Source organism: Cibotium barometz, chromosome 22 (assembly GCF_041138505.1).
Source record: "Cibotium barometz isolate CiBa-2024 chromosome 22, ASM4113850v1, whole genome shotgun sequence".
NCBI lineage: Eukaryota > Viridiplantae > Streptophyta > Polypodiopsida > Cyatheales > Cibotiaceae > Cibotium > Cibotium barometz.
Window position 1 is genome coordinate 11,560,529 of NC_141067.1, and position 27,692 is coordinate 11,588,220.

The window sequence follows — 27,692 nt, forward strand, 5'->3', positions numbered from 1 at the left end:
GACATTATTGTATCATTTTGGTCTCATAGGCAGCAAGTGGAATGTCTCACATATGAACTCAAAGAATGCCAAGGTGCTATCAAGGAGGAGGGGGAACTGAGACACATGGAAGAGCTTACCAGGAGTGTAGAGGCAATGATTCAAGAGAGTATGGTAGCAACAGAAGAAGAACTTGTGCGTTTATGGGCCGACATAGTAAAACAGGAAGCGGGGAAGGAGTGGACAACAGTGGTCAAGAAACATCGGGCCTCCACCTCGCCCATCATAGTGGAAGAGAAGAGGAACATTATACACGAGACACTCGAAGAAGAGAAGCGGAAGAAGACTAAGGCCTTGCACATTCCTGTCATAGGTATGGCAGAGAGTAGCTCACCCAAAGCAAATGCCTTGGAGCTATGCAAGAAACTGAAGGTTCCCCATTTGTGGATGCATGGAGAGCAGGAAAGGATACCACCCGACCACGTCCACTTGTCCTCCGTTTCCCAGACTTTGGGAGTCGCTAAGCATTTTTAGATACCAGGGTAGCCTTGAAGGGGGACAAAATCTACTTGGACGAGTATCTGACCCTGACATAGGTGGCACATAGGAAGGCCTCAATGGAGGTGGTCATGGCAGCCCGTAAGGAAGGGAAATCGGCAATATACCGAGATGGGAGAGTCATCATTATGGAGAGGTGCCCTACCCCTAAATAGGGGCACGGTGTCTATGAGATACACGCATCAAGATGTGGTCAGATGTGGGAGGCTTCTGGGAGACATTTACAGGACGAGATATCGTCTTCTATACGGAGACACACTAGAGCTCGGAGAGGGGATTGCCTCGTGTTGCTGGATACCAGTGGGAGTTGGCTTACCGCGGGCATACTCGTAGGATAGGAGTACGGGGGTCAGGAAGAGTAGCAGTCCTATTTAGCACCTTCAGGGTATGATCAGCATAGTTAGGTGGGATGAGGATGCCAGATACATGTGGGTTAGGCTACTGAATGGGAGAGTAAATTAGGGTTTCATGTGGGAGACATACACACAGAGAGAAGAAGGGAGAGAGAGAGAGAGAGTTGTGGGGATAAGTCAACTCATGATATGAGTGTGTGACTCCCCTATCACACATGTATATTGCACTAGTACACATAGTGCACTTAGTACATTAAAAGTACTAAGTGTACTATGTACTATAACTTATGGGCTTGTACACACTATAAGGGTGGGCATAATGCCTTTACCCCAACAACCTCCCACTTAGAGGCAAAGTGCCCTTAAATGAAGGAAAAGAAAAAATCAGCATGTACATGATAATATACAAGGCCATATCAAGGCTGAAACTGGCCTCATCCAATGCCCATCAAGTGTCTGCAGTGAGCAAACCGCTCCGGAGGCAAACTCTTTGTCAACAGATCAGCCGGGTTGTCATCCGTATGAATCTTTACAAGCTGAATTTGCTTGTTCTCTATCACCTCTCTGATGAAGTGATACTTCACATCCACATGCTTCGTCTTTGCATGAAAGACAGGGTTCTTTGCCAACTGGATGGCACTGTGACTGTCACAATGCAACAATGGAATATCCCCTGTATAACCCAAATCAACCACTAACCGAGATAGCCATAATGCCTCCTTGCAAGCCTCTGTGGCTGCAATATACTCGGCCTCTGTAGTAGATAAGGCAGTGCACTTCTGCATCCTGGATATCCATGACACAGCACCTCCTGTGAATGTAAACACATAACCGGTAGTAGACTTCCGGTTATCTGGATGACCGGCATAATCCGAATCCGTGTAACCATGCACTAATGCATCCTGTTTGCCAAAGCAAATGCACATATCCTGTGTGCCCTTCAGGTATCTCATGACACCTTTCACTGCTTCCCAATGCTTCTTGCCAGGGTTGGCCATATATCTACTAACCACTCCCACTGCAAATGCAATGTCTGGCCTAGTAGCAACCACGGCATACATGAGACTGCCACAAGCTGAAGCATACGGAATCTTGGCCATATCAGCCCTGCCACTATCTGACTGTGGGCTATCCATAGCACTGAGTTTCACATATGGAGGCAAAGGAGTACTAGTCTTCTTCCCCCCGTCCATATTGAACCTCTGCAAAACTTTGCCAATGTATTCCTTCTGAGATAAATACAACGCATGCTGATTTCTGTCCCGAAGTATCCGCATACCCAAAATGTGATTTGCATCACCCAAATCCTTCATATCAAAGGTTTGATGCAGTCTCTTCTTCAAGGCATCCATCTCTTTACGAGATTTCTCGGCAACCAACATATCATCAACATACAAGATGAGGATCAATAGACTGCCATCCAAAGCTTTCTTGGTGTATAAGCAGTGATCTATGTCACTTCTCCTGAAATTCTGGGATTTCATGAATGTATCAAATTCATGATACCATTCCCTTGGTGCCTGTTTGAGCCCATAAAGACCGTTTTTCAGCTTACATACAAGCTTCTCCTTTCCACTCCCTGCATAACCCTCTGGTTGTTTTTTTTTTTTTTCCGAGAAAAGATCCTTTCATTAGTTATGTAAAAAAAACGCCCGTAGGGCTACAAAAGAGATCTCTCCTGCTCCTAACAGAGAGAAGAGCAGTGAATACATCATGGCAGCTCGGGAGACTCTCCCTAGGTGCTGCAAAATACAAGCATCAGTCTAAAGGACTGAGCGGCTAAATCATACAATGGGGGGGGGAAAGAGCCAAACAGGTGGCCTGTAATGCCAATGGGGGGATCCCGTGTGTAGGGTGTAGAACGGGCCGCAGCGCCAAGTGGTATGAAAGGCCTGGCGCCGTAAGATCGCCTCATCCGAGTCTCCCCGGATGCGGTCGTACTGTCCTCGCAGGGTGTGGATCAACTCCTGCCAAATCCCCCGAACAGTCTCTGCTGGTGGCTCCAATCTCCCCTCAAAGGCCGTGAAGCACCGGGCCCTCCAGGTGAACCAGATGGTGAGGCTGCTGAGGAGCTCCCATCATAAATCCCTCTCCTGTGTCCAGCTGGCGGACGAGAAATCCGGTGCCGGAACGAGGCGAGGCTGGCCCCTAATAAATCTGATGGCCTGACTGCCCTGCTCCATCTCATAGCCCATAGCAGGCCCTGACGAAGTCGACCAAGCAGCGGCACCCCACGTAAACATACCCTCTGGAGAGAGGGGGGCCAGAATACGCAGCATCCGCAGCCAAATCTGCTGTGCCTGAGGGCAGTCCCAAAGGCAATGTCTCTGCGTCTCCATAGGGTGGCCGCATCGGACGCAGGCCGCCGGAAGACCGCTATAAACAAGCCAAGTGCCAACTGCTGAGCCCCTGTGGGCGACCAGCCACTGAAAAGCCGAGATCCTGCGGGCCTGTCGACTAGCCCATAGCCGAGCCCAGAAATCCTCCAGGAACTCCTGTGATAGTCCCTGCAATCGCCAATGCCCCGCTGCCGCTGGAGAAACCGTCCTCCTCGCCGTCAAGATATGCCGTCCCAACCTAGCAGTATACTGGAAAAATGTGATCTCTGTGGCCTCAAGGGATGCATAAGGATCATGCCACTCGTACTCTCCGGGGTCCCACTGCAGCCGGGCCAAGGGGCGCGCTGCATATGCCCATATGCGCCAATCCGGGAGCACGTCAGCAGGGTCGGGGTCAATATGCCACTTCCGAGAAGCGGCAGCCACTACCCGAATTCTCTGAAAGGTGCACTCTGCAACCAAAGGCGACTCCACCTCCACTCTCTGGAGTCTGCCCTCATCCTGAATCTCATAATAGAGGCATCTGCCATCCTCAGTGCTAGCTCTGACAGCAATCAGGATCTCCAACTGTGTAAAGGCTCCCATCCACCGTGGGGCCACTGGCTCGAGAGGTGTGAACCACTCCTCTGAAAGTGCATCCTGAATATCATCCCTCATAATCAATCCCCCTCTGAAATGACTCAGCCTCTCCACCTGGGTCTCCTCTGGTAGACTGCAGAAAGCTTGCCAGTCTCCAAAACTACGAGCTGGGCCTGCCGCTAAAGGTCCCCAGGCTAGACGAGGCCGAGAACCCAGCATATGACCCTGCTCTGTACGAACCGCTGGGCTCCAGATGAGCGGCTGCCTGGCCCGCTCCTCAACACAAGAAGGAGGCCGCTGAGAGAGCCCCGGTCTCAGCAGCTCCCAAGCTCTCAGGATACTCAAAGCAAATCTGTCCTCCCATCCTCTACTGAGGCCTGTCCTCCTCATCTCTATGAAGATCCAGCGAATCTCTGGTGCCCAAGTACCCCCTGCAGGAGGCGCCCGGGCCTGCAGTCGCTGCAAGAGGAGCTCTTTCCAAGGCTCAGCGCCTGGAAGCAACCCCCGAACAATAAGCTTCCCCAATAAGGCTCTACTCTGATCGACTGGATCTATAATGCCCAAACCGCCCTGAGCCAGCGGAAGTGTAATAACTGCCCATGCAACCTTTGCCCGAGCTGGCTGACCGTCCCGCCCAGACCACAGAAAGTTCCTGATCAGCCTCTGTACCTGGCTGATGCAAGAGCTCGAGAAAATCCAGCAAGACGTAATGTACCACATAGTCGCTAACAGCACCTGATTTGCCACCACCACCCTCCCAGCCAAGGATAGTCGAGCTGTACTCCAATACAATAGCTTCTTCCGAATGCTCAGAAGAAGCGGGGCAATCTGCTGCTCAGGTGACAAATCGAGGCCAATCTGGCATCCCATATACCGCACTGCTGTGCCGGGAGGAATCCATCTAAAACCGGGGTCCGGACTCCATGCCGGAGTGGGAGCACTACTGATCCAAAAGGCCACTGTCTTGCGCCAATTGATCAATGCTCCCGAAGCTGCACTAAAAACCTGGAGCGACTGCTCTGCCCGAATAAGATTGGCCTCTTGGCCATGCAAAAATAAGCCCGTGTCATCTGCAAACTCAGCATCAAGCAAATCCTCCCCCCGGACTGGGAGCTGAAGTCCTCTCAAACCAACCTCCTCTGCCGACAAATACATACTCATAGCCTCCGCAAAGAAGAGAAAAAGGAAAGGGGCGAGAGGACACCCCTGACGGACTGATCTGGTCAGCTCAAAACTCGGCCCCCGACCTCCTGATAACCCTCTGGTTGTTGCATATATATCTCCTCATGGAGATCACCGTGAAGAAAAGCAGTCTTCACATCCATCTGAATCAAGTCCAGATCATCATGTGCAACCAAAGCTAACACAGCTCTAAGTGTGGTCATTTTGACCACTGGAGAGAAGATCTCCTCAAAGTCCACACCATATTCCTGCTTGAAGCCCTTAGCCACTAACCTGGCTTTGTATCTTGGCTTTGCATCTGGTGCAACTTTGAGCCTGTAAACCCATTTGCATGGCAAAACCTTCTTGCCTGCAGGCAAATGCACCAACTTCCATGTTCCATTTTTGTGCAGAGAATCCATCTCTGACTTCATGGCACGCTCCCAAAGAGCCTTGTCTGCCCTCTGTAAAGCCTCCTTATAACATGAGGGCTCTCCACAGTCAGTGAGCATCAAGTAGTCAACCCCTGGAACAAACCTGTCAGGGGCTCTGGAGGGTCTTGTGGACCTCTGTACCCAATGACCATCATTTGCAGGTTGCTGTCCAGCCTGCATATCACCTATTGGTGGCTCCTGTTCCATGCCATAAGGCTGAAAAATCATGTCCGGTATCTCCTCTAACTGTGGGATATCCATAGGGATATCTTCTGCCATCTCTGGCTGTCCATTTGGACCATTTTCAGCACCATTTAAGGGCTGGTTTTGCTGCTGTAATGGCTGATTTACAGCCCTTGGTTGTTGTCCATGATGTCCATCATCATCAAAGATGACTTGCTAGGCTCCTGTTGCCTTGCAGGCTCCTTATACATGCATGTTTCATCAAAAATGACATCATTGCTGCGTATAATCTTTCTATTCACGGGATCCCAAAGTCTATACCCCATTTCACCTCTGTCACCATATCCTAGGAATATGCATTTGTGAGACTTAGGATCAAGTTTGGTGCGCATTTCCCTGCGTATGTGCACGTACGCAACGCAACCAAACACTCTCAAGTGCTTGTATGACGGAGGCCTCCCTGTCCATACTTCCTCTGGCACTTTCCCACCAAGCCTCGTGTTAGGTGACCTGTTTATAAGATGAACGGCTGTCATAACAGCTTCAGCCCAAAAACCATGAGGTAACGCAGCATGTGACCACATAGAACGGACCTTCTCCTGAATGGTCCTGTTCATCCTTTCTGCTGTCCCGTTTTGTGGAGGATCATAAGGAGTAGAGAGTTCCCTCTTGATGCCTTTAGCATCACAAAAGTCTTGAAACTGTTTGGACATATACTCTCCACCATTGTCGGAACGCAAAGCCTTCAGTGTTTTGCCAGTTTGATTCTCAACAAGAGCAACAAACTTCTCAAACACTGAGAATGTATCACTCTTCAAACGAAGAGGATAGACCCACACCTTGCGTGTGGCATCATCAATAAAAGACACAAAATATTTTGCCCCTCCCAAAGAAAGCTGAGGCATCTCACATACATCTGTATGCACAAGCTCTAACTGAGCATCTTTCTGTCCAAGAGCTTTCTTGTGGAGGCACTGGAGTTGCCTGCCATATATACAATGCTCACAAAACTGAAAACTTGAGAACTTTAGAGAAGGCAAGTAAGCCAAACGAGACAATTGCTCCATTCCTTTGACACTCATGTGTCCCAACTGGCTATGCCACATAGAGATTTCCGGCAGCTCGGTTGCATTTACATTAGCATGGTGACAAACACCTGCATGCATGAAGTAAAGAGTGTCCACCTTAGAGCCTCTGGCAACAACCAGTGAGCCCTTACTAATCTTCCACTTTCCACGACCAAATGTGGTAACATAATCAGCATCATCAAGCTGTCCAGTAGAAAGCAGGTTCTTCTTGATCTCAGGCACATGCCTGACATCATGAAGCATAAGCTGTGAGCCATCTGAAAACACAAGCCTCACATCACCTCTGCCAAGAATCTTGCATGCATGGTTATCACCTAAATAAACTACTCCTTCATTGCCAGCAGTATACCTGACAAACAAGTCTCTGCAACCTGTGACATGAAAGGAGGCACCTGAATCAATGATCCATGAGTGCATACCATGACCATCTCCTGTAAGAAGTGAATGGGCATCAAGTGAAGACGTGAATAGGATCCTCTTCATCCTCACTGTCACCTGCATGTGACACATTGATTTCTTCAATCTTGACTCCACTTTTGCCCTTTGGCTTTACATCTTTGGCTTCATCTTTGTCTTTGTCTTTGCCTTTTCCCTTTTCTTTTTGATCATTTTTCCATTTGTAGCATTGCTTTTTGATGTGTCCATTTTTGCCACAATAATGGCATTCCAAGTCCTTTGTGGAGCGAGACTTGCTCCTTCCCCGTTGTTGGCTTTTACCCCTTTGCTGGGATCTCCCACGTGCATTCATTGCATTGGACTTTCCAACAGAGTTGTTTTTCCTGTTCATCTCTTCTTGAAGAAGAGCACCCTCAACATCTGCATATGACAGCATAGCATTCGAATTGCTAGTGGCTGTCCTGAATGTGTCCCAACTCTCTGGCAAAGTGCATAAGAGAAAAGTGGCTTTGAACTCATCGTCCATTGCCAACTTTTGATTGATGACCTGGCTGACAATACCATTAAACTCATTTAGATGGGCTGTCATAGACGCCCCTTCCTTTATCTGAAGACCTATGAGTTTTTTCAACCAATACACTTTGCTTGAGGCACTTTGCTGGGCATACAAGTCCTGCAATCTCTGCCACATTCCCCAAGCTGTCTTCTCTTCACGAATGCTGAAAAGTAAAGAGTCTAACACAGATAACATGATAGTAGATCTTGCCAGCTCATCCATATCTTCCCACTCTTCAGTAGTAAGAGAAGCGGGCTTTACACCCCTTTCTTTGATAGGCTTGTGCTGCTTCTTCTGGAGCAACACATTATAGCATTGGGTTTGCCAAATATCATAGCAGGTACAGTAGCAATAAATGCTCTCCTGGCTGTCCAAATGAGTAAAAATCAGACTTTTACAGTCCCGACCACTGCATACAATAGTCCCGAACAGAAATTGGGCAAAAGCCCCTTGACTGCAAGCTGATTTCTGAAGATTCAAGGCATAAAAGTCTTGCCTGCTGCTTTGCCAAGCTCAACAAGCATAAAATCTTGAAAAGCCCCTTGATTTAAGATCAATTTCTGATCATACATGGTACATTAACGCACATGAAGGCATCCAGAGTCTTCGAAATGCTTCCCCCTAGCCACATATACATCCAATACATGAAAGCCCCTTGATTTACAGGCACATTGAGTGCTTGTAAGGCATCAACACATTGCCCAAAGCATCAAATGCGATTGCCTGCATGCAAATCAATCCAATCGGCACAAAAGCCCCTTGATTTGCACTGCAATTTGCTGCAATTTTGCCCGAATGTGCGATTTCTCACATCATACAGCATGTATGAATGCTTAATTGCACAATTACATCAAAAGCCCCAAATTTCGACATCCAATTTCTTGCAAATTGATCCTGATTGTGACCAATGTCACCCAATTTTGCCAATTTTGCTCAAAAATTGAGCAATTCGGCACCTGTACCTGCTCAATTGATTGAATTGATAAGAAATTCCCAAAGAATTGAAGCAAATACCTCGTAATTTCTGATTGCAGGAAAAGGGGAGGCGTCGAATTTGCTCTGATGAGGTGCTACTGCAGAAATCTGATGCTGCTGTTCGTGCAGACCTTTGTAGTCGGGCATTGGATGACAGGCGAATGACAGTTCAAGGGATTGTGGGTTCGTGTCCCACCAGGTGTGCCAGGAGTTTGTTGCTGAATCAGATATAGCTGGCTATTGCTCAATAGATGCCCAAGGTGTGAGCATAAGAGCTGCTGTGCATCGGGCTCAAGAGAGGCGCCTTTACACAGGTGACTGTTGCAGGCAATGGCAGCCAGAAAGGACACCTAAGTAGTGTCGTGTGTAGCCGCAGTATAAGCGGATGGAAAAAAAAAACAGGGTTGCTGATGACGGGCACTAAGTGTGCTATCGAGTTGGCAACGCACGGCGGAAACTTGTTTCTCCCGCTCGATGCCCGACTACTCCTGCTGCGCGTGAACCTGTGAAGCTCCGCTGCTCTTCCTACTCGCTCGCCTGCCTCCGTGTCCGCCTGAGTATGGACGTGTGCTGCCCAGCGCTGACACGACTGCGCACCTGTACTGCCCTGCCCATGTGGGAGACATACACACAGAGAGAAGAAGGGAGAGAGAGAGAGAGAGAGTTGTGGGGATAAGTCAACTCATGATATGAGTGTGTGACTCCCCTATCACACATGTATATTGCACTAGTACACATAGTGCACTTAGTACATTAAAAGTACTAAGTGTACTATGTACTATAACTTATGGGCTTGTACACACTATAAGGGTGGGCATAATGCCTTTACCCCAACAGGCTACAACTTAACCCACCAGATACATGTGTCGGTTTGCTAGTGGCGGTTTGCTACTTTGCACCAGATACTTTGCGATATGCTATACAAGATAGCGAGGACAGCCTAACCACTCAGGCAGATGGAGAGGAAGGAGTCCTCTTATGCATCTATGTCTGATGAGATCTCAGCCATGTTGGGACTACGTGAAGTTCTCCTCATTGGGGAATTCAACGCTAGGACCAAGAGTGAGTAGTTTGAGTTATATAGCTTTGAGAACCTTATTAGACCACAAGCACTTGACCAAGAGGGCACAGGATTGCAGTGGGCTTCTTAGCTATCACGAGATATGGGAGGCACCTCTTGGAGTTGGGTTCTCGGCATGGTCTCGTTATTTATGATGGGATGGCACAGTGGCCCCTATCCGATAGACTCTAAAGCTCTCCATATAGTGGAGGATCGAGTACGGTGGATTTGTTAGAATTGTGCATCCGAGTGTTATGGGACTTTGCCTATTTATTGGGCATTTTATCTATTTTTGACATGGATTATTTGTCTTGGGCTAGTCGGCTAGCTTTTGGCCTCACTATATAAGGGCCTCTCATATTCAGTTGTATTCCATCCATTCCCTTGCACAAGTTCGACATTCTCTTGTTGGCTATTGCCATTGTAAAGCTTCAAGCTATTATAAATTGTGATCTTTTCCACAAGCTCTCTCTACTGAGCCTCTAGCAGTAGTGTTCCATCCATCACCCCCCCCCCCCCCCCCACTAGCTCAGTACTTTCATAGTTTATTTCATGTTCATTTTGTCCTTTTTTTTCTGGACACCTAGAGGACATTGACAGTTGTACATTGATTTGTCTCATAGGTCTAGTTTGGCCTCTAGTAGACGTTAATACAGCTTTCTCTCTCTCTCTCTCTCTCTCTCTCTCTCTCTCTCTCTCTCTCTCAACACCATATCCAAGAGCGGCTAGCTCACTTACACTCAGACCCGAAGATCATGCTCCGAGGTATTTTTGCCTCGCCATCGCCTGTTGGGGTAAAGGCATTATGCCCACCCTTGTAGTGTGTACAAGCCCATAAGTTTTATAGTACATAGTACACTTAGTACTTTTAATGTACTAAGTGCACTATGTGTACTAGAGCAAATATACATGTGTGATAGGGGAGTCACACACTCATACTGTGAGTTGACTTATCCCCACATGTCTCTCTCTCTCTCTCCCTTCTTCTCTGTGTATGTCTCCCACATGAAACCCTAACTCTCTCCCTTCAACTGGTATCAGAGCTCTGGTTTTAGGGTTACATTTTTTTTAGGGTTTTTTTTTATCTCAGCAGTACAGCTGCTTTACTAGGGCGGCCTGCTTCTGGTTGGGAGAGCTTGCTGTCGTACAGCTGTGGGTGAAGCGAAGGCTTTTACGCCTTGCAGATCGTCACACGAGCCGACAAGGATGGTGCGGTGAGCGTGGATGGAGAACCAAAGGCGTCCGTCGAAAAAGCTTTCCGAGGGCGCCTTCGACACGGTTGAGGGCGCGGCGGCGCGCCGCCCTCCTTCGTCGCCTCCTCTACTGCGCCTTTTTCTGGGATGCAGGCGAGCACCCGTAGCGCGAAGGGGAGGCTTTGCATGATAGTGTGAGGAGCCTGAGGACCGCCTTGAGGAGTTTCGCACGCAACTGGAGGAGTCGGGCGCCGTGTGGGAGAGGCTCCGTTCCATCGTCGCCGACCTCGATAGCGCAACTCGGGCGCCGTGCGGGAGAAACGAGGCTCGCATCGTCCAAGATGGCGTCCGCCTGGCCTATGAGGCCGCGCGACTGCTTCAATGCCTCCAGCTTTGCCTTGCGAGCGTAGGAGGCGTAGGCGTTTAGCAGCGCCGTCTGGTCCCTCGCCTGCCCAAACAGGGCCCACGCCTTCGACCAGCCCAAGCTCGACTGTGAATTGGCATCTCGACCACCTCTCTCCACAGCCGCTGCAAACAGGGGTCCTCTTTGCAAGCAGTAGCATCAGCTCCTTCACGAATCAGCAAATACGAAGCCCCCCCCTTTCCTGCAACAGAAATCACTGATTGATTATCGCTTCAGAGGTATTTGCTTCAATATTTTCTAGGATTTGCATGTCCATTTTCATCAATTGAACAGGTACAGGTCCTAATGGCTCAGATTTGAGTACAATTGGCAACAATTGGGTGACATTGGTCACATTCTGGGTCAATTGGCAGGAAATTGGGTGTCAACATTTGGGGCTTTTGATGTAATTGTGCCATTGGGCATTCATACATGCAGTATGATGTGAGCAATCTCACATTCGGGCCAAAATTGCAGGAAATTGGAGTGCAAATCAAAGGGCTTTTGTGCCAATTGGGTTGATTTGCATGCAAGCACTGGCATTTGATGCTTTGGGCAATGTGTTGATGCCTGTCAAGCACTCAATGTGCCAGTAAATCAAGGGGCTTTTATGTATTGGATGTATATGTGGCCAGGGGGAAGCATTGTGAAGACTCTGGATGCCTTCATGTGCATTAATGTACTATTCATGATCAGAAATTGATCTTGAATCAAGGGGCTTTTCAAGATTTTGTGCTTGTTGAGCTTGGCAAAGCAGCAGGGAAGACTTTTATGCCTTGAACCCTCAGTAATCCACTTGTATGCAGTGGTGGGGACTGTCAAGGTCTGATTTTCACTCATTTGGACAGCCAGGAGAGCATTTATTATTGCTGTACTTGCCGGTACAGATTTGGTACAACTTTGTACAAGTTTTGGCATGGCTGTACATTGATTTGAGTGAGGAAAAGGTTCATTTTCAGCTGTTGTACTTGCCGGTACAGATTTGGTACATCATTGGTGAGCACTTAGTACTGCTGTACAGTACTTTGGAAGGGGAACAGAGCACATCTAAGGTGCTGTCATAAATCTGCCGCAACCAGATTTTGGTGATTTTATCACATTCAGTGGGAGGAGAGTTGCATTCGTGCTTCCGCAGTGGGAGATAAACTTTGGGAGAACAATTGTGAGCACTTTGTGCGCTTTTGGTGCAGTGTTTGCACATCTTGCAGAGAGTCAGGCATTGACTGTGTCAAAGGTTGCATATTGCTATGGCAACCACAGGTGAGAGCTCTTCATTGCTTCACATCAAAAAGCTTGAAGGCTCACATAATTATGACATTTGGCAAACCCAGAGGCTAATTCTTTGGCCAAGCAGTCAATGGAACAAGGTGCTAGAAGTGTTTATATTCTATCCATGGTTTCTCTCCAAGAGCCTAGATATCAGAGCTTGGAACATCTTCAGGATATATATGTACTTACAGTGTGGAGAGTACCCAGTTGACTACTCCAAAATGGAAAGGTACAGGTTGGCCAAAAAGGCTCTATCTTATGGTTGGTTGGAAGGGATGTTATATCAAAAGGGTTCAGATCTGCTGAAGAATGGGAAGATATGGATGAGCTGGCAAGATCCACCATCATGTTGTCTGTGTCAGACACTTTACTTTTCAGCATACGTGAAGAGAAGACAGCTTGGGGAATGTGGCAAAGATTGCAGGACTTGTATGCCCAGCAAAGTGCCTCAAGCAAAGTGTATTGGTTGAAGAAACTCATAGGTCTTCAAATGAAGGAAGGGGCGTCTATGACAGCCCATCTAAATGAGTTTAATGGTGTTGTCAGCCAGGTCATCAATCAAAAGTTGGCAATGGACGATGAGTTCAAAGCCACCTTTATCTTATGCACTTTGCCAGAGAGTTGGGACACATTTAGGACAGCCACTAGCAATTCGAATGCTATGCTGTCATATGCAGATGTGGAGGGTGCTCTTCTTCAAGAGGATTGGGTGATGCAAATCACATTTTGGGTATGCGGATACTTCGGGACAGAAATCAGCATGTGTTGTATTTGTCTCAGAAGGAATACATTGACAAAGTTTTGCAGAGGTTCAATATGGATGGGGGGAACAAGACTAGTACTCCTTTGCCTCCATATGTGAAACTCAGTGCTATGGACAGCCCACAGTCGGATAGTGACAGGGCTGATATGGCCAAGATTCCGTATGCTTCAGCTTGTGGCAGTCTCATGTATGCCATGGTTGCTACTAGGCCGGACATTGCATTTGCAGTGGGAGTGGTTACTAGATACATGGCCAACCCTGGCAAGAAGCATTGGGAAGCAGTGAGAGGTGTCATGAGATACCTGAAGGGCACACAGGATATGTGCATATGCTTTGGCAAACAGGATGCATTAGTGCATGGTTACACGGATTCGGATTATGCCGGTCATCCAGATAACCGGAAGTCTACTACCGGTTATGTGTTTACATTCACAGAAGGTGCTGTGTCATGGATATCCAGGATGCAGAAGTGCACTGCCTTATCTACTACAGAGGCCGAGTATATTGCAGCCACAGAGGCTTGCAAGGAGGCATTATGGCTATCTCGGTTAGTGGTTGATTTGGGTTATACAGGGGATATTCCATTGTTGCATTGTGACAGTCAGAGTGCTATCCAGTTTGCAAAGAACCCTGTCTTTCATGCAAAGATGAAGCATGTGGATGTGAAGTATCACTTCATCAGAGAGGTGATAGAGAACAAGTAGATTCAGCTTGTCAAGATTCATACGGATGACAACCCGGCTGATCTGTTGACAAAGAGTTTGCCTCCAGAGCGATTTGCTCATTGCAGACACTTGATGGGCATTGGATGAGGCCAGTTTCAGCCTTGATATGGCCTTGCATATTATCATGTACATGCTGATTTTTCTTTTCCTTCATTTAAGGGCACTTTGCCTTTAAGTGGGAGGTTGTTGGGGTAAAGGCATTATGCCCACCCTTGTAGTGTGTACAAGCCCATAAGTTTTATAGTACATAGTACACTTAGTACTTTTAATGTACTAAGTGCACTATGTGTACTAGAGCAAATATACATGTGTGATAGGGGAGTCACACACTCATACTGTGAGTTGACTTATCCCCACATGTCTCTCTCTCTCTCTCTCTCCCTTCTTCTCTGTGTATGTCTCCCACATGAAACCCTAACTCTCTCCCTTCAATCGCCTTAGTATCACATGTTACACCCCCATTATGGTACTGGTTGGAGCTAGACAGATCTGCATTGCATTCTTGTATACCCTGCGCATATAGGTTGCATACTGAGCCTCTAGCAGTAGTGCTCCATCCATCACCCCCCCCCCCACTAGCTCAGTACTTTCATAGTTTATTTCATGTTCATTTTGTCCTTTTTTTTTTTTGGACATCCAGAAGACATTGACAGTTGTACATGGATTTGTCTCATAGGTCGAGTTCGGCCTCTAGCAGATGTTAATACAGCGTTCTTTCTTTCTTTCTCACTATTGTATCACTTTTGGTCTCATAGACCCACTGGGTCTTTTGAAGACGTTTAATATAACTCTCTCTCTCTCTCTCTCTCTCTCTCTCTCTCTCTCTCTCTCCCCGCTACTGTTCGCTGCCCCTTTCCCACCCACGCTGCGCGCTGTTGGCCGCGCTGCTGTTCGCCGCCCTTTTCCCACCCACGCTCCGCTACTGTTCGCTGCCCGCAACTACTCGCTTCGCTACTACAACCGCCTTCTGTTCGCTTCGCTCCTTTCCCACCCACGCTGCGCTGCTGTTGGCAACCGCCTTTTGTTCGCTTCGCCCCTTTCCCCACCCACCCTTGCTCAGGCCCCCAAGGCAGCAACATAACGCTCTCTCTCTCTCTCTCTCTCTCTCTCTCTCTCTCTCTCTCTTTGTGCGCGCGCGCACCCCCCCTCCCGCTGCCTGCCTGCGCCCCCATTCGCTCTCTCTCCCGTTGCCTGCCCTTCGCCCACTCCTCTCTCTCCTGAAGGTCAGCACCATGTTGAGACCAACCCTGGTCTGCGGAAGTAACAGTCACAGCCCACAAGGATTAACGACAGAAGAAACGTCATGGAGGCACGTATGGAAAAGCTCGAAAAGATGCTGAAGGATTTGAAGAAAACCACGGACAGCAACCTCAACACTGTCCAGAAGAGCCTCCTCGATCGCATTGCTAGGCTGGAGACCTAGGCAGAAACATGGAAGAAAGAAAAGGAAACAATGTAGGAGGAGATTGCCCAGCTTAAAGGCGAAGTAGCTTCACTGCATGAACGCCCAGAAGAAGGGGAAATCCTCGAGGCAGACAAAGAAGCCATGAAGGAGGAGCTCACCCAGACGATTACCAAAACCCTGGAGGGCAAGATGGAAGCAGTAAGAGAAGGATGGGTGGAAGTGGTCAAGAAAAACATTAAGAAAGAAGTACAAGAGGACACGCACATGGTCCAATCCACACTAGATGAAGAGAAGACGAGGAGAATCCGTCGCCTGAACATACGCGTGACAGGTATTCCAGAGACAGAGGGGTGCACCCCTGAGGCGGATGGCCGAAACTTATGCATAAAATTAGGCCATGCGGAGGATGCACCACTTCCATTCACCAAGATATGGAGGACAGCCCCACCCAAAGTAAAGCCCTAGTGCTACAGTTCGCAGACGAAGTGAGCAGGCAAACCTTCATGAGAAAGAGAGTTATTATGAGAAACCTACCAAGGGACCCCATCTACTTTGATGATGACCTAACTTGGATGCAAAGACAACATAGGAAATCATGCATGCCACAAATTAAAGCAGCACGTGCTGAAGGGAAAAAGGCACATTACAGAGACGGCCATGTATACATAGAGGGCAAGATGGTGGCATAGCGCCACATGGCCTATGGGACAGAGGAAATTATCAAGAAGCACAAGGAGATATATGCAACAGTTTGGAATTGCAATGGGGCTCTATGGACACATCCAAGCAGACTAGAGGAGGTTATAGAGAACCGGGACATCATGTTTTTGACAGAGACACATGAAAGCCCAGAGGGAGGCTTACCACGGGTAGCAGGGTATCAGTGTGAATCAGTGTATAGACAAGGGATGCGACAGGGCACTTCCAGAGGCTCAGGTGGGATCGCTATACTATTCAGACGAGCACTACACCAGCGTATCAGGGTGGTGTCGAGAGACCCAGAGGCACGCTACATGTGGATTAGCCTACAGCTCTCAGAGGTGAGAACAGTTTACTACTACGATGTAGATGTAGGGACCACGAGGATGTCAGAGGACAGTGGGCCAGACAGTACAGGTTATGGGCAACACCTTCTGGACCTAGGAGCTAGACATCATCTCGTTATTTATAACAGGATGTCACAATGGCCAGAATCGGGAAAACTCACATGTTTCCCATCATCAGGAGGCAGCAGCACTGTGGACTACATATTGGGCTCGCGGGAGAGCACAGACCTGATAGACTCTTTCACTATCCCGACATGCCCCATTGGTGCAGACCATACTTATTTGCCTTTTTCTCTTAGGAGCTCTCTTAATCTGCCACCCCCGACCACTCAGGCATCTCGTACCATCTTCCACTTTACCTGGGAGCTTGCAGACGTTTATGATTCAAAAGTACATGATGGCCTCTTTGGTATGGACCCTACAGCACCCATCGATGTACTGACGGCCTAGCTTTCACACATACTGCACACAGCAGCTAGCCACAGCTTTCCACACCATCTCCAGACAGGGAAGCCACCTAGATCTGGGGACATGCCCCATAATAGATGGTATGATAATGAGTGCACAGAGCTTTATCGACATCTCCGAGACCAGATAGCGAAAGGGGAAATAACACAGCAGCAGGCCAGTAGACAGATGCGGTCTCTTACACGCCGTTCGCGACGCACATATGAGGAGGCTCAACACTGGGACATCTACCACATGCTCATGAGCAAAGATGCAGCCACTGCTTGGCGACGACTCAGAGAGCCACCCCCCCCCCCACCCCGATTACTGATCCTCAACGCTGGCAGGGTTATGCAGAAGGGCTTTATGATGTTCCGCACCAGCCACTCATCCCTCACCCCACCGAGACTCCACCGACCTCATCGGTTTTCTTTACTACCGATATGGTATCTCGAGCTATACATAGATTCCAACATGGGAGAGCTGAGGATCACACCGGCTTACAGGGTGAGCATGTCATTTATGCAGCTGACACACTCTCTCCTTTTATTGCTTACCTCTTTAACAGGGCTCTGGTAGAAGGTTTCCCGGCTGAGTGGACGATGCACACTATTGTACCGATCCACAAAGCTCGGGACATGCTGGACCCCGGTAATTACAGGACTATCATGATTGGTCATACCTTGGCCAAACTCTATGGGGCTATCCTGGAGGCAGAATTGAGCACACACGCTGAGAGGGAGGGGCTTCGTGCCCCTGGTCAGGCAGGTTTTCGGCGAGCCTTCTCTACTATTGATCACATTTTCACCCTGAGATGCCTGATTGACCAAACTCGGGCACGGAAACAGAGACTATTGCTGTTTTATGGACTTCCGCAAAGCCTTCGACACAGTCCCGAGAGAGCGCCTCTTCCACCGCTTACAGACACTGGGCATACCCCCCGACATGATGTGGGGGATTTACAGATTATATGAGTAAGTGTTTGGACGAGTTAGATGCCCAGGGGGGACTATTAGATATGATTGCCAGCACCATTGGTGTGAAGCAGGGCTGCCCTCTCTCCCCGACACTCTTTGGCTTATACATCGACGAGGTAGCAGACTACATCATACACGGAGGAGGCTTTGGGATTGACATCTCAGGTACGACTGTACACATTCTATTATATGCTGATGATATCATTCTTGTGTCGGATACTCGGACAGGGCTACAAAGGCATCTACAGGCCATGGATACTTTCTGTGCGGAGCGAGGACTCACAGTGAACCTTGGGAAAACCAAGGTTATGGTCTTTCATACATCAGCAGCAGTCAGATGCCAGACTATCCTTACACTAGCCTGGGGACAGGTAGAGGTGGTGGGCTCATATGTATACCTTGGGGTCACATTTACCAGCTCATCAGGGAGATTCTCTATGGCACAGGCAGCCAGAGACAGAGTGACACGAGGGTACGCAGCACTAGCAATTTTGGAACGCCAGTGTCACTAGGCGCACTTCCAGGAGCCCCGTACTAAGGGGTGGCTATTTGATACACTAGTTACACCAGCATTGATGTATGCAGCAGCAGTATGGGCACCAGGTTTGGCTACATCCTCATGGACACAGATAGGGCGCCCTCAGATTTTGATGCTCTCACGGATGATCCGCAGCAAACATTCAGTACCACATGATATCCTTCGAGCAGAGTTTGCTGTACCACCTATGTTAGTAGAGGCCATGTTCTAGACTATATCTTTTATACACAGGATGCGGTAGCTCCCACTAAATCGGGTATCTCGGGCTGCTTTTGAGGCATCCAGACAGCTTGCTGAGGAGGGACATACCTGGTCATGGTACTCCCAGGTGGTACAGTGGATATTATCACACAGGATTGATATTGACAGATTACCACCCTTACAGTATGACCTAGCTGCACCACACAGACGCCTCTCTCAGACAGAGAGGAACAGAGTCATGAGACATGACATTTGGCAGGGTCACATACAGGAGACTTCGCTATCTCCCAGTCAGCCACTCCCGACAAAGATGCTCTACTACAGAGACCACTTCTTGAGCACCTCCACAGACGGCTTCATCCAGCGACCATGACACTTGGAGGTCCACTTATCACATGGAGCCAGTTGGGCGACTAAGGGTCTCATCACACCAACTAGAGATCGAGACTGGGAGAGCAGCATGCATCCCTTGAGCAGAGCGCATTTGCAGATTATGCCAGACTAATGAGGCTTGGATCTCGTTTTTGAAAAGAGAGCTGGAAAATCAGAAAATGCATGAAGGAGATGATATGTCTAGCCACTTAAACAAGCTGCAGGATTTGAGAGAGCAACTCATCAATGTGGATGAGATTATTCTTGAGACACAGCTTCTGTCCACCATCTTGAACTCTTTGCCAAGATCTTACTTGGCTTTTCATACCTCTTTGAACCTCAGCATGAGGAATGCTGTTGAACCCCTTAAGTATCAGGAACTTGTTGCTCTCTTGCTACAAGAAGAGCAAATCAGGAAGAATATGAATATGAACACAAGTGCTGAACAAGCATTTACTACAGGTCAAAAAGGGAAAGGCAAATCTCAGCCAAAGAGTTCAAATCAGAATTCAGGTGATGGTGGTTCATCCCAGGATACCAAGAAAGGTGATGGACAGCCCAAGAAGAAGGGCAAATGCCATTACTGTAAGAAGCCAGGTCACTACATCACAGAGTGTAGAAAGAGGATTGCCAAAGAGAAGGCAAAGGAATCTGGCATGTCTGTAAATGATGCCTCTAAAGCTCCTCCAGAGACTGCTTCTTTTGTTGAGGAGAGGGATTACTGTTTCTATACATGCAGCTATGATGCCTCTTGGTCTTCACAGGCACTCAGTATGACAGAGCATGCATGTACTTGGTATTTTGATAGTGGTGCTTCAAAGCATATCACATCTCGCAGGGATTCGTTTTGTCATGTTGGCCCTGCCCCTGTTGGCAAAACTGTTCAGTGTGCCAACAATGCTTCATATCCAGTTCGTGGCATTGGGGAGATTCAGTTCACAGCCATTGATGGCTCTATTCTTCGCCTTACAGATGCCTTATATGTACCAGGGATAAAGAAGAATTTGTTGTCCATTTCTTCTTTAGCACACTGTGGTATGCAAGTCCACTTTGATGATGACAAATGCATGGTCAGAGACAAAGCTAATGCTTTGACCTTGATGCTTACTGGTACATTATGTCATGGACTTTATCAGTTGGATGCATTTCAGCCAGTGGATCAGTCTGCTTATAATGCATTCACTCTTACTCGAGCTATGGTTGATGCGGAGTTATGGCATGCTCGCATGGGGCATGTAAATTTTGGTAGTCTTATGCTTATGCAGCGACATAACATGTTTACAGACCTACCTCTTATGGAGAAGCCTCCAGATCACATTTGTGAAGAATGTATTTTGGGAAAAATGCATCGGTTTTCCTTCCCACGTGATCAGGCTCTATGAGCAATTGCAAAGTTGCAGCTTATACACAGTGATCTTTGTGGTCCCATGCAGACGAAGTCATTAGGAGGTTGCTTCTATTTTGCTACATTTATTGATGACTTCTCTCGTATATGCTGGGTCTATCCGTTGACACAGAAATCACAGGTATATGATGCATTTTTGGCCTTTGTAGCACTTGCTGAAACAGAGTCAGGATGCAAGGTTAAGACTCTCCGTTCTGACCGAGGGGGGGAATATATGTCACACATGTTGAATTCCTTTCTTGAGAGTAGAGGTATCAAACATCAGTATACTACTCCTTATACTCCACAGCAGAATGGGGTTGCAGAAAGGAAGAATCGGTCACTCATGGAGATGGCCAGATGTATGCTAAAGGCAAAGAAGCTACCACATATCTTTTGGGTGGAAGCTGTCATGTGTGCTTGTCATATTTTGAATCGATGTCCCACAAAGGCATTGGTTTCCATTACTCCTTTTGAGGCTTGGCAGGGCCGCAAGCCTTCAGTATCACATTTTCGTACTTTTGGGTGTCTTGCATATGCACACATACCCAAAGAGTTGAGGAGGAAGTTGGATGATAAAGCCACAAAATGCATTTTTGTTGGGTATAGCCGTGAGAGCAAGGGCTACCGGTTATATGACCCACTATCCAGGAAGATATTCACTAGTCGGGATGTGATTTTTGATGAAAAATCAGAAATATCCATGGCTGGTTATGATGCAAATCAGGCTGAAAATGATGTGTTTGAAGGTTTACTACCTATGGAGTTTCATTCCACAGTTGGTGATCCAACTCATGAGGGTACAGGACAGCCAGCAAATCATGAAGGTGGTGCAGAAATTCAGCAGCAAATTGAGCCAGAAGCTGAACCAAATATGGGGCAGCAGGCACCACAGGTCAGACACATACTTAGATGGTATTTGAGGACATTACAGGACAGCCATCTAGAGGGTCCTCTTGCTGGTCGTACTCGTAGGGAGACAAGGACCAATGAACATGCATACATCATGGATTTGAATATGGTTATGGCAGCCAGTTTACAGGATGATGATGAGCCTGATTCATTTGTGGATGCACGAGACAATGTGCATTGGAATAAAGCCATGCAGGATGAGCTTGATTCTATTAAAAGGAATCAAACATGGGATTTGGTTGATGTGCCCAAAGGCAAGAAAGCCATTGGTACTAAATGGTCTATAAGCTGAAAAGACATGGAGATGGATCCATTGACAGGTACAAAGCCCGTCTAGTTGCAAAGGGCTATGCACAAAAGAAGGGCATTGATTATGAGGAGACATTTGCTCCTACATCCCGTATGTCGACACTAAGGTGTGTCATTGCATTGGCTGCACATCGTGGTTGGGTTGTTCACCGGTTGGACATCAAGACTGCTTTCCTACATGGGGACCTCGAGGAGGAAGTTTATGTATATCAGCCCATAGGTTTTGCAGAACATGGTCATGAAGGGAAAGTATGCGGGCTGAAAAAGGCCTTGTATGGTTTGAAACAAGCTCCACGAGCTTGGTATGCAAAGATAGATGCTTTCCTACTCACTCAAGGATTTGTGAACAGTCCATCTGAAGCCACTTTGTATGTAAAGAAAGAAGAGAAAGATCTGCTGGTCATCAGTCTTTATGTAGATGATCTCTTGCTCATGGGATCAAATGATGACAAAATTGCAGCTTTTAAAGAGATACTGCAACAGACATTTGACATGTCTGATTTGGGGCTCGTACACTACTATTTGGGCATATAGTTTGTGCAGGATAACAGAGGCATTGGGTTGTTGCAATCTCGGTATGTTGCTAAACTTCTGGAGAAGTTTAAATTTCAGGATTGCAAGCCTATTAGCACTCCTATGGAGCCTGGGATGAAACTGTCACTACAAGATGACAGTATTTTCTTTGATGCCACTACATATGCTCAGGCTGTTGGGTGCCTTATTTATTTGTGTACTACACGGCCAGATATTCAGTATGCCGTATCTCGCGATTGTCACATTGGCAAGCTGTGAAGCGTGTATTCCGGTATTTGCAGGGTACCTTGTCTCTTGGATTGCTTTATCCTGAGGGGGGTGACATGCAGTTATACGCTTACAGTGATTCAGATTGGGCTGGTGATTTTGATACCAGACATTCCACTAGTGGAAATTGTTTCTTTCTTGGCTCTTCATGCATTTCTTGGCTAAGCAAGAAACAGACTACAGTGGCCACTTCGTCTTGTGAGGCAGAGTACAGAGCAGCCTACACTACTACTGTTGAGTGTGTTTGGCTGCGTCGTCTCATGACTGATATGGATATTTCAGTGGAGGAGCCTACACCTATCTATACTGATAGTCAGAGTGCCATTGCTGTGGCCAAGAATCCTGTGTTTCATGCTCGCACGAAACACATTGAGATTCACTATCATTTTGTTCGGGAGAGACTCCAGGCAGGTGATATCAGTCTGATCTACTGTCCTACAGATCAGAATGTGGCAGACATCTTCACCAAGGCATTACCACGTCTGAAATTCGAAGCATTCCGCACTGCTTTGAATTTGTTTCCTTTTGGTGGATGATGTACAGTGATCACATATCACTCCAGGGGGGTTTGTTGGGTTTTATGCTGTGTATGCACCCAGAGGAGTGCTAGTGATCATCAGTAGATTACTGGGGCACTTTTTACTTCAGTTAGTGGAGGTTTTTTCCCCAGTTTAGCTTAGTTTCACTTATAACAGTTTATAAGTGTTTTGGTCCACCCGGCACACTTTATGGCCGGACATGTGAACACATCTTTTAGGTCACTTCATTATGTGGCTATTGTACTTCACATTATCATACTTGAATACAACAAGAGTCGTGTTCTCTCTCTCTGCTCTCTACGTTTATGTTTGTAGTACCTCCAAACCCTAACCCTAACTGCTGAAAGCCTTCACTTTCCCCGAGTATCTTTGGCCATCTTGCTCCAGAATTTTCTGTACCACATCTACATAGGAGGCCAGCGTAGTATGTAGGTCTTCTGTTTATTTCATTTTCAGTACTTTTTGTTTCCATGTTCACAGTTTATACATGGAACATTTGTAACACATGTTAGTCTCATAGACCCATTAGGTCTATTGTAGATGTTAAGAAAATCTTTCTTTCTTTCTTTCCCTTGGAGGGATTTGGCCCATTGTCTTGGGGCATTGTTCGCAGTCTAGCAATGCCTAGGACTCAATCTGAGGAGATGCGCCGTAGAGATTAGCTATGTAGAGAGACAGAGATGTAGACCCCATTTACCTCTCACAGCCCCTCATCATGAGTTTCTTCCATCTGACCCAAGATGGAGTCCCCCGTCGTGCGACAATTATGGGAGACCTTTGACCGAGAAGCCCCTACTCGTTGGACCAGGCAGCACACATTGGCAGCCCATGTGCCACCCCGCTCTTGGGCGTCTCCCTAGACAGAGTGATCCAGGTGCATTGAGCTAGACACCCGCGACCCACCGTGGTCCCTAGATAGCTCCATTGATCCGAGAGATTCTCCAGAGACATAGGAGTGCCCCTCAAGTGTCCACAGCCAGTGGACATGGAGATCCTCTATACAACCACAGATGCCTCATTGTAACACTGACACTTACATGTCTGTTTTTTATTTCAGCTCTAGGAGGGTTTTTTAATAAATTTTCATGGTTCAGTCACTATATGGACATATTGTAACACTTTTGGTCTCATAGACCCTTTGGTCTTTTGTAGACATTTATAGAACTTGCTACGTTAATCTCTCTCTCTCTCTCTCGGATTCGTTAATGTAGATTGAGGGAGTGAGTAGACCATAGCTGCATGACAACCCCCTTTACATGACCAAAGGTGCGTGTTCATACATTTTCACATTTTCACGACGTTTTTGGTGCACTAATTCACAACTGTGAGAAAACTTTTGTCAACTTGCACAAACGTGTACTAATGCCCGTCGGTTGACCATTTTCATATCACAGAGAATTAGCCACGAGATTGAGTAAGAGTGAGTCAGCATTTTCAATGTGCTGTTTTGTGCTACGCTTGCAAGGAATGCAAGCCAGCATGGTTGCAACTTTGTCATGCTCCATTGACCTACCTTGGGCTTACATATTCTCTTCTCTCTTCTCTCTCCCCTGTCCTCATATGGAGGCTTTCTAAACTTGTATTTTTAAAGATAATATGCCAACGTGATGCTTTCATCTGTTTTGACCTGTTTACATTTTCATGGTTTTATGGTTTTATACGTTATCATGAATTGCTGTTGTGTTTGTGTTTGCGCTTTGATAACTATGTAGTTGACATTAGCCCACAAAACTGCCCAGTCAAAGCTCAGACTGAGGCCCACCCATAGAGGCTTTTCTTGAGACATTTTGAAGACTTGCAGCATCCTGAAAACCGAGGATTCATGGGCCACACCTATAACCCCAAGGAGATTACAAAGAGCCTAGAGGAGACGCCAACCACGCGGCTAGCAGGGCAGATTAGGATTGTGGAGGTTCCGTGGACACATGAAGGGTTCATCATGTAGGCCCTCAAAGGAGGAGATTTCCAGCTAGCAACCTTTGTAGAGGAGCATATGTTGAGAACCCACAAGTAGATCTCAGTGCTTTTCAAGCATTTGCCGGGTTAGAGGTCTTTGATTTTTCAATTTTCTGTTCCAACGAAATTCAGGGGATAATTAGTGTACGTTTTTGGTCTCAAATGGCCATTTTGGCCTTTTGCATACATCAATTATTCTCTCTCTCTCTCTCTCTCTCTCTCTCTCTCTCTCTCTCTCTCGTGCGTGCGCGTCTGCAGCAGGCGCCTCTCTCCCTCGCGTGCGTCTGCAGCAGGCGCCTCCCTCTCCCCCCCTCGTGCGCGTCTGCCAAGGCCACGCCTCTCTCCCCCTCACGCGCATCTGCAGCAAGGCTGCACTTTGTCTCCTCCTTCTCCACGCACACAGCCTCTTCCTCTCGGCAAAGAAGGCAGCCCTAGGGGGTGAGAGGGGACCCTCCTAGGAGGCCACTTCATGACAGCCTCCCCTTCTCCCATATAGCAACAGATGGAGAAGATCGAGAAGAAGAAGACCTTCGCTGCAGCCATATCCCTTTCAGCACCATCCGTCCCTCCCCCCATAGCCAAACCATCAGCATGGGAGTCTTACCTCCTGCAAGAGCTGAAGAAGATTCAAGGAGAAATGGCAAACATGAAGAGGGAATCTATCAAGAAAGATGAACAAATCAGTGAATTGAAAGCACAAATGCATGCCATGAACACACAGCAATAGGAAGCAAGAGATAACCCCATGACCGAGACATTACAAGCAGAATTGACAAATCATGTATTAAAGGTAAATTCATCAAACTCAACACATTTTGTTAAAGAGGTCATATCAGTAATTAAAGAAAAGGAAAGGGTCGAGGACATACAGAATCAAATCAGAATAGGTGGGCTTCCCCTAAGCTGGGATAGGGAAAACATTGCCCCGGAGCTTGGAGATGATTACATATTAGAAACAGATGTTCTTAAAGCACAGCTGAGCAAAGTAGTCCCTTTCGTGGACTTAGGGGATCCCACTTTCATTGTAGTCAAGGGCACACAGGCAAAGATCACATATTATGACAAATCCGAAAAAAATAGCAGTTATGAAGCAGATAAGGTCGCTCCAAGGGACAAAGGTATGGATAGCCGATGAACTAACTTAAGAACAGACCAGCAGAGTTGGTCAAAGTTAGAGAAGCAAGGAAGAATGGCAAATAGGTAGTATACAGAGGTGGGAAAGCAGTCATTGGAGAGTTCCATATCCCACCCCCGAAAGGAGGAAATCCACTTCCTACTTAGATTTATAGCTATTTTTAACCCATGTAATGAACCCCATTGTAATTTTTTGCTCTTAGGAGTCCTAAGAGCTCCCCCAAAAGCAGGTCTTCTTTCTTTGTTTTGTTTTGTCTTATGCCATCATGGCACCGATGCCCAAAGTGGAATGTAATATGGATGTTTTTCTTGTTCTATAGGCCATTTGGCCTCCAAAGGACGTTAATATAGCTTTCTTTCTCTCTCTCTCTCTCTCTCTCTCACACACACACACACACACTTTTTTTTTTTTTGGTAATATCCAGTGCAGTATATTTATATGCGCATAAATTTACATGATGGGAGGTCTCCGAAATGGAGAGTATCCCAAAGATCAGAAACATAAAAAGAAAAGCTCTATGCAAGAAGCATCCATATCACCCTCATGGCAGGCATCATATAAGGATTGCCGCAATGAGGCTCGGAAAGATTCATATGACTTGTGAATCTGCCGACCCAAGTATGCCAAATTATGCTCACTCCAGATTGTCCAAAGAGCCCAATATCTCACCCAAGAGAGAAAAAGTGAGTATTGAGACAAAGACCTCATAGATTTGCCAAAGAGCCAGAAATGTTTCCCAAATCTGTGACTCGGGAAACGGAGCCGAAGACAATCTGAAATTCTCCTGAGGAGGATCCTAGAACACGGGCAGTGCCAAAGCAAATGAAGAACAGTCTTTGAAGGAGCCTGACATCTTAAACATGTGGATGGTGCAATGCGACGTTTAGCAAGTGTGACCCCCACTGACAATGTGCCTGTCATACATCTCCAAAGAAAAAGTCTTTGTTTCAATGGCATTTTACACTTCCATAACATCCCGAGATTCTTCCGCCACCATGAGAGGGGCTTCCTTATATGCCACAGAGAATTAGCATGTTGCTGAATCCATGGAGCAGGCTGAAGAAGCCTGTAAGCTTTGATGGAGGTTAAGGCGGGAAGAGGAACAGGATGAGTGCATGTAGCAGAGGGTTGCAATTGCCAATCCGTAAGCCTGTCTGTGTCAGCCACAGGAGGAACAGGTAGAAAAGGATGTAATAAATCAGCAATTTTCTTCCATATAGACCTATGATGCATTCCCAATGCATAGGAAGCAATGGCCTGAGGAAAAGATAAGACATAGCCTTGATCATCTACCACATCATGTATGTATCTAATTCCCAATTTCATCAGATTGTATGCCCGAACAGGTTCTTGTAAAGCGAGTGGAATGTCAAAGATGGCACTCCAATGAATACTTTCTTTCCTCATTGAGTTTGTCCCCGAGCAATTATCAGGAGCCCATTTGACCTTAGAAAGTACTTGTTTCTAGTCAAGTATCAGAGCAGTAGAGAAAGGACAGCCAGGTACCTTCCCTACAAATCTCCCAATGACAACCTCCCAATGATCAGTAATCCAATGACCATAAGCACAAGTCCTCATGTTGACACACATGGATGCTAGCATACAAGTCCATGGCTGTTGTTGGCGGAAAAAAGTATGCAGCATAGTCGCCTTCCT

The 27,692-nt window shown here is 47.1% G+C and overlaps 1 protein-coding gene across 1 annotated transcript in view; it reads left to right on the plus strand.

The window, feature by feature from the left end:
- LOC147626275 (vacuolar protein sorting-associated protein 26B-like) overlaps window positions 1–27,692 on the plus strand; it is a 121,330-nt gene that overhangs the window by 38,002 nt on the left and 55,636 nt on the right. The window lies entirely within an intron of this gene.